The sequence below is a fragment of the Branchiostoma lanceolatum genome, chromosome 17, assembly GCF_035083965.1.
Source record: "Branchiostoma lanceolatum isolate klBraLanc5 chromosome 17, klBraLanc5.hap2, whole genome shotgun sequence".
Taxonomy (NCBI): Eukaryota; Metazoa; Chordata; class Leptocardii; order Amphioxiformes; family Branchiostomatidae; genus Branchiostoma; species Branchiostoma lanceolatum.
In genome coordinates, this window is record NC_089738.1 from 2,128,302 (window position 1) to 2,136,781 (window position 8,480).

At 40.1% G+C, this 8,480-nt stretch overlaps 1 long non-coding RNA gene across 1 annotated transcript; it reads left to right on the top strand.

Moving 5' to 3' along the window:
• Positions 1–119: 119 nt before the first annotated feature.
• LOC136423635 (uncharacterized) lies at positions 120–2,371 on the top strand. Its single transcript, XR_010753771.1, has 3 exons — positions 120–319; positions 1,087–1,195; positions 2,126–2,371. It is a non-coding gene; the product is annotated as an uncharacterized lncRNA (long non-coding RNA).
• Positions 2,372–8,480: the final 6,109 nt, after the last annotated feature.

An 8,480-nucleotide genomic window follows, 5' to 3' on the forward strand; every position in this document is an offset into this window, starting at 1 on the left:
ACCCCCTCCCATTTACCATTTGTACCACAAATGGCACCAATACGACATGATTGCCATGAATCATGTAGCGAGATAGAGAGACATGCCTTTGAAGCAGTAAAGCCTTTAGTTTTAAAGTTTTGATTGGCCTTGACTTTGTCTCAAGTGTGGAATTTGACCTGCTCTTCCGTGAGAACTGCCTGGTTGAACTTGACAAGATTCTCGACCCTGATAACATCCACGTGGTGCGGATTCTGGGTGGTGCGTTCGCCGCAGCGGTAAAACTTGAGGAGTGGGCCAAAGCTATCGAGTACGGCAAGAGGCTGGAACGGGCATTCGTGTAAGATACTGCAATCGTTTTTATTGCCTCCTTGTACGGAGGTTTTGGTGTTATCGTGTCTGCTTGTGCGTTTTCTTGCATCTCCGCAGTGATGTGAATACAGTACAGTGGCAGGAGATAAATGGACTTTCGGAAAGTGGATGTCGACAAGAAGGTCAAATAGTTCCTCACATTCTGGATTTCGTATGATAGGCACATCGTTGACATGTACACTGACAGGAAGTTAAGTCAAAGGTCCCTGAAAGGTCCCAAAATAGGTTCCTCATTTCCTATATTCAATGTCCTGTTACATGTATGTCGGTTACCTTATGAGAGCCGGTGGAAAAGATGACTTAACAAGGTATAAAACAAGAAATTCACAAAGACAAACTATTTAACGAAGGTATGCGTTTTCGTTTTTTTACGGCTTCGTTTGCTTTTTGCTTTCTACTATTCCAGTCCACTCCATTAAACAATAATTACCAACACTCCCAAATCCATAAAATACTCTCAAACAAAGATGAAAATAACCACAGGTCTGAATGACAACACATTTGATCATGCTTTTATCAAGTCAAGAACTAACCACATACCACATATCATTTTTAAATTCAAAATGCAACAATAGCTTCTCGTCTTAAGCCATTTAACAGCCAACCAACGGCATCGAAAGCATAGATGGACATCTCTGTGGCGTTCAGACATTATATTGGCTAGTGAGACTATTGTCTAGCTCTGGAACAGATACTTAAAGCGTTGTATATAATTGCATTTACCCGTCTTTACAGGCTATACCTGCCACCAAACGAGCCAGATATCGGTCTCCTTTACTACAAGATGGGGAAGGCTTACTACCACCTGGACGACTTGGACAATGCTCTTAACAGCTTTCGAAAAGTAAGCATGCTTTGCTCCTAAAACGTGGATTTAAACATCCATCATCATCATGTCAGGCTGCTTCAACTTGGCTTCTTCAATCGTCCCTGTCTTTCATGATGCTCTGTGTATGTCCTAGATGGAACTGAACCCCAACATCCCGGACAAGTTGTTTCTAGACCATGTACTAGTAAAGTCTGTGGAGATAGGCCAACTGGCGAATATCCGTAACTTAGTGTTCGGAGAAAGACGTCAAAGGCCAACTAAAGCAGTGCCTAGCGACCCCCGCCCCCTTTCTCTTTTAGCATTCAACAAATTCAATGTACACCGGCAGTTACTTCTTTCTGGTACTTAAGGTTTGCTGAAGTAATGAATACGTATTTATTAGTCATTCTGTCATATCAGGTTCGCCACTTGAGTATCGCTGGGAATGACCCTGGCGTATCGGCCCGCTATCCGTCCTCTTCACTGCGTTAATCAGATATTCTCCCTCCTGTTGTTGGAGGAAAAGTTACCAAAGGAACATAACAATTCTATTGAGACAACAAAGGTACATCGACTTTCGTAGGGTCTTTTACAACTATACAAACAACCGGATAGAAAAAGTTAACCTACCTACGTTATTCAAGAGGGAACGTGATTGGCTGGGAACATTCAATTCAACAGCAGAATTTGGGGGTGTCTGATTGGCTGACCACTAGACGTCGATTGTGTTGTGACCTCACTGCGACCTTTATTGGATTTATGAAACCCTTCACTTCCACATCATTCGAATACCATGCAAAATGTATAAGGATGAATGAAAAGGCAACAAAGCACATAACGCGTAAGAAGTTTTTCTATGAAATTAGTTGAGCGCTCTGTTGAAGTTTCTCCGCGAGATCGCCGTCCTTTGAGATACATCATGGGCAGACCTGGCATAAGTGATATGAGTTGATTCATATTTTACAGGCTAAGAAGATGCTGGGTATCGCATACGGACGTGACAGTCAGCTGTCTGACTACGCCCAGGACTGGCTGGAGTTGTGCGGGGACTATGGCAGCAGCAGCGAAGAGGACGAAACCGATATCAATTCAGAAATCGACCGCAAAAGCTCCTGATTTTGATCATGATTGACAAGAGCTGTCACGGGGTCGTGTGAATTATGTTGAAAGGCAAACTATATCCTGCAAACAGAATCATAATTGATTGGTTCACACGTCTCGTGTTTACAAACAACACATAAGACCATGGGTCTGAAAATGTGAAACATACATACACAAACAACACACAAGAAACTCATGCATGTACACACAATGACAACATTCTATTTATGGATGAATTCATAGTCATGCCATATCACATCGACAGCATACACCACATGTATAGTATATCTTAACCATGCGACCTGTGAACAATGTACACCTGCACATGCACATACAGGTCAGACAGGTGTGGGGTCGGGCAAGCAACCACCTCCAGTCACAAGCAACATTAAACTTGCCCCGTCAAGTGTAACATAGCTAGCTCACCCTGTCTTCATCCACAATTTCTTCTCAGTCTATTGAGTGGTTGTTGAATATAGGTTTTGCTGCTAATCCTTTAATATATACGCGAGCGCGGTGTATCTGCGGTGTATTAAATTAGGCATGGCAGTCATGGCGTCCCTTACTAGATAACACTTGTATTTAATAGTGGCGAGATATTAGAAACTGCAGAACAAGGGGCATTTCAGAAAATTACAGAAAACATCACAAAACTACCAGATAGCAATTTTGATAGCTCATCGCGTTTTGAAACAAATAAACAACATAGGAGTTGATCGCTACAAATAAATTCCGCACAAGGAATTCGTTTCATACCTCCTGTTCAGTGATATGTTATGTCTTGAAGGACAACCTGGGAATTAGATTTTGATTCACCTCTAGTGCATGGCGCTATGTAAACCATCCCTTCTCTGTCCGATATTTTCCCTGTGTGTTACACATTACACGTTGTAATCTGAACACCACATTGGCAACCCAATATTTTCTGTAAACATCTATGTAATCTTTAAATCAGTTCTCCGGCAAGAACTTGCTGTACTTTGTGCTCTTTGGTGGGGCTGGTTACGAACAGTGCGTGACGTCACAACTATGACTCCCGTGTAGCTAATATGGATGCCTGTTGGAATAACACATGTTTGATGGTCCCATATCTTATAAAGGAAACATGATTCAGAGACAAAACTCGGTCTGTCGAAAGAACACATACTTTACTTCACGTAAAAAATTCTATTGAATTCACATTACAAATAAAAACAGTCATCTCTTCTACTATACGCTAACTATAGCATTAATTCACATTTGCTTGATGTACAGTGTCCTAATAAACATTAATTTTAAGATACATTTGGCTGTGGAAGCGTGGAAATTTGTGTCCCCTGTCTTGAGCGTAACCGGGTTAAAGCTTCGGTCGCGCGCGTTGTTAACATGATGTCCAGTGTCAACTACGTAGAATTTACAAGGGTTGGCATAAGAAATGCGAGTCAAAGTACATTCCATTCAAAAGTATGTGTGTTTGAAATTAAAGGCATCCAGAGCATTTTATGAGTCTTGAAACTTGAATGAAAAAACTCCAATTTCTAGTCATTCCTACACATAGTAAGTTTCAATAACACTATACCATTACATATCGACATTAAAGGAGCAAAGATACGATGCCGTTGTGTGGTAAGAACTGATGAGTGATCCTGACTGTTCAAATTTTTACTATATTGTGTGCAGATTGCAAGAATTCTAGGAATTGCACAGGAATGTGAAAGTCCATGGGACGATAACTCAAGAATGCCTGGATGTATTGTCTTCATATTTTGTACGTGAGTAGGTCTGTGGGAGACCTTGTGATGATTGGATTTGGGCCCCCTAGCAACTTTCTATTGTAATATAGCTAAACTTTCAAATCTCGTCTTCTGAACATGCTATAGTCATGATTTTATTTTAGTGGTGGATAGCTCTTTGTTAGGAAAATATGCCTTGTAGATTTCGACCATCTAGCGGCCTTTTTGGAACTGCAGGAGCTGATTTTGACTCAAACTTTGAAAGAGAATAACGCAAGAATGTGATGATCATAATTTTTGTTGTGTAGATAGCTTAAGTGATGATTAACATAATCATATGACAATTATGCAAATCAATATCAAATTTGCATAATTAATGAGGACAGTTAATAAATCAGCTGCATTTCATTATAGGACACTCAAACACATGACATATGTAACTGAGAAAGAGATAAGTATCGATAGATATCAATTATGCAAATAAATACTTAATTTGCATAATTAATGACAAAATACTATAAATCCATAGTGGTTAATGATGGAGATTTCATTTTTGCACCATATGGAAGTTACGTAAATGTGGCCACTATTAGACACAAGTCTTTCATAGAGGGCCTCATTTTCATTATCTATGAGGAGATGGTACGATATCTATTTTTGTGAAAACAAGATTTTCATACATTGGACAACTTGTGTTATTTTGGTAGAGAAGGTTATCGACTGATATGATTTATGCGAGGCCCTTATTTGCATGTGGGCTAAAAACGAAAACGTTAACAGAGACCACCGTCGCCATGGCAACATCTTTTTATGTTGCCAATCTTGTTATGTTTTGATTTTGCATTTTAACGGAGGTGGGCTCGTGAAGCTATAAGATCATCATGTAGCTTTTTTGTGACGCTTTTGAGCACTTTTGATAAGAAATCCTTACGTAAATGTGGTAAACAGTGGCATTAAATGTCCATTTCATAAAGATTATAGCAACTAGAATATTTCTAGTTTTCAAGCCTCATAAAATGCTCTGGGTGCCTTTAAGAACACAAAAAGAACATTTCGTGATAGCGGAAATCTACTTGGCGGCGTCGCCATTTTGTCTGTTATGATAATAAAAACGAATTATATGAAATGTGTAAGCCTGGCATCTGCCCCAAAACGTTCTCTCCGAATTCGCTACTTGTACCGTTCCTCCAAGACCCCGTGGCCGTCTTCAGTTAGCAACGGCAAGGAACCCTTGGAGACGTCGCCACCGGACTTACCGGGCTCGGTTCTCGTGCGTGTTCGTGAGGAGACGGCTTCACAGCGGGGGCTGTCGTGGTTCAGTGGCGCGGTGCAACCGGACCCACCGCCCGGGTGTGTGTCCGACATTCCCCCGGACCTGCCACCGGACAGCCCGAAAAGTTTCCGCGGACTCTCTCAGGCCTGTAGCCGCCGCTAGGACGAGAGATGCCGCCTCGACAAGATGACGTCGGTGCCGGGGCTTGTGACCGTGCCATCCCCGGTGGCGTTTATAACGGGACCTGGCGGGGTCCTCCCGCCGTCACTCTAAGCTGCTCGGCCCTCCCGCGCGAAGACTCCTGAGATCAGTGCAGTTTGTTTTCGGAGACAAACTGAAACTAACGGCTAACCGAGAACATGTGTAATCACAGGAAAGATCGTAAGAAGAGTTCTTGAAATAAGGAACACAGACAGATTTCGTGATAGGAAAAGGTAACTCTATCGACATCGCCATCTTGTTTGAAGCTGAACGTTGTTTCTTTTCATCTAGATCTAAATTTGTGACTTTTCCTGGAATTTCTAGATCCTATCTGTGCCATGCTGTAAAAACGTACTTTTCAGCAGGTTGACCCCTCCTGTATTGAAAGAAAAAGATAAATAAACACCTTTTCTTTACTTGCTATAAAACACTACTTGGACTGTACAGAGATGCAATTGGTGTGGGTCAATATTTTTACCTCTTTAATTACCGCTTATCAAATTGCACTTTTCACACCTTGCACCACATACAACCCACGATTCCGTTGCTACATGGGCATGTTAAGTTAGTCTGAGTGTCATCCTGTTTCAGTTCCAGGCTCTTAAAATAAACCAGGATAGTAATTGTCTGTGATACCACACCTTACAACAAGATCCATTTCATGCATTTATCTTAAAAATTGAGCAGGTCACTAGCAAAGGAAATTAACAAACACCTCACCTACAATGTACACACTATAAATACTTCACGGAGAACTGTGTCCTACGGACTCTTCTTCTGGTTATCTTGTAAATTGCCTGTCAGCCCTCATACATCCGAACAGGGTCCGTTTGGACCAAAGGTGTGAATTTGGAAGTGTCATTTGAACATTTTTGGTCCGGAAAAATCCTTCCATGAGTTTGTCAGTGAACATCTACTTAAATCTCTCCTAATTTTTTACAGTGATTGGCACAATACTGGCGGCATTACATAGGGAAATCTGCGTTGAGTCTGACTGGGGTCCATTTGGACCCCAGCAAAGTGGGCAAATTTCCAAAACATGCTTTTAAGATCTGCCCTCTGTAACTCCTAAACTACTTATCGTATGACCACCAAATTTTTAGACGATGCACATGTGAACTAATATTTTCATAACAACTTTGTGTCGCTATGACGTAATATGATGACTTAATGACGTCATTTATTTCATTCAATTGACTGAAAGAGGGTATTCCCGTAAAACTCAAAGGTATACAACAGAATGTCAACAACAAAAAAATGTGACTGATAAAATATAAAAGTCTGCTAAGACTTCTGCTGTGAATGGCAACGACGTCAACGTCATATAGTTATTAGCCATCAGTTGGTATCCACTTTCTTGGATCGGCCATTTTGAATTTTTTAAAATACGATTTTATGACAATTTGAGCCCATAAAACACTGAAAATGAGTTGAAAACGTTCGTATTGATGGCTTTCGGTAAGAAAATACAATGTAATGACAACATTCATTCAAGGGACAATTACCCAGTCATACGTTTGCTAATATGGTCCGCCATCTTAAATTTCGATCAATGACGTCAATAGATTAGGATAACCTATGGACATAGAATCATGAAAGTAACATTTGATTATAATGTAAGAAAACAAGTGTAGTTTCCCAAGTTTATTAAAACATTATTGATGTAAAATGTGCCTGTCAATAACCCGTTGGCAACAGAAAAAAAAGTGAACTCACGTTATTAATTATAGAATTTTCTTGACTAAATTTCACGGAAAGTCTCCAAGTTTGGTGGCGCTAGCGTAAGCCATTCAGGACTTGTGCAACATAAGATTTGTCGTGGGCCTCAAAACCACGCTTCCGGGCTGAATAGGTTAGAGCAAAACTCGATCCTTCTGATCTTTTTGCATTCATTATGATGATGAACTAGAATTATTCACACCTAAAGGTGATTTTTACTAAACAAAACAATTCGGGTCCGTTTAGACCAGTTCGGTCATTTTAGTCGCAAAAACGTTCGGGTATTTCAGTTTAAATGTTACCCAAAATTCTTAAGATAAATATCTACACACTCCGAAATATGTATATTATGAAAGCGAAAACAATTCTACAGTCACCAACTTCAAGACAAATTGAATTAGACATATAAGAAATACATCCACAACACTAGTTTGACAAGGTAACACATCGGCAGCGAATTTCAAGCTAACTGGTTCAAATTTTCTCTAAAGATTCAAAATAGATTGTTTCTAGTATCCAGAAATGATTCATGCTATATCATATATCGAAGAAAATTCGGAGACCTCATATCTCCATGAAATACTATGATTATGCAAAATGGGTTCCAGTTATCTACCAATATGAAATTACAGTATTTTCTTATTAATTATGCATATTGCATAACTTTTATCTTACAACGTCCCTCTATTTCTCAGTTACATATTTTGCTTTTTTAATAGTCTTTCCATTGAAAGGAGTGGGTTTATAATCTTTCCCAATTACTTATGCAAATTAGATTCTGATTTGCATGATTACCATTTCATTATATAAAGCGTCATTTTAGTTTTTCATATCAAAACAAGTATACAGGTTTGGTTGTATATCCCTTTGTTGTTTGACCACTAGCTGTAGGGCCCCTGAGGGCAGGCCTTCCAGCAGGCGAGTATTTGTCCCAGTGTGGCAAGTAACGCGTGTTTGGCGTCACAACATGCATGAGTCCTAAAATGGAAAACTCTGTAAATATCAGGTTTTCCTCATTATCTACATGAAAAAAATGGAGATATTGTTATTGGCGTGTCTGTGTGTCTGTCTTTCCGTGTTTCCGGACTAACAATTGTAGTCAGCATAACGCAAGAACCTGCGGATGGATTACGATGATATTTGGTATGTGGGTAAGTGTTGGGGAGACAAGGGTCAAGTTCGATTTTGAGGCCGACTACATCATTTTAAGGGGGGGGGTGAAATGATACAGATGCCAGAATGATTATACATGTAACTTCATGCTACAAAGGCACAGTTTGCGAGCGAACGCGATATTATATTTCGCTTCCATTTC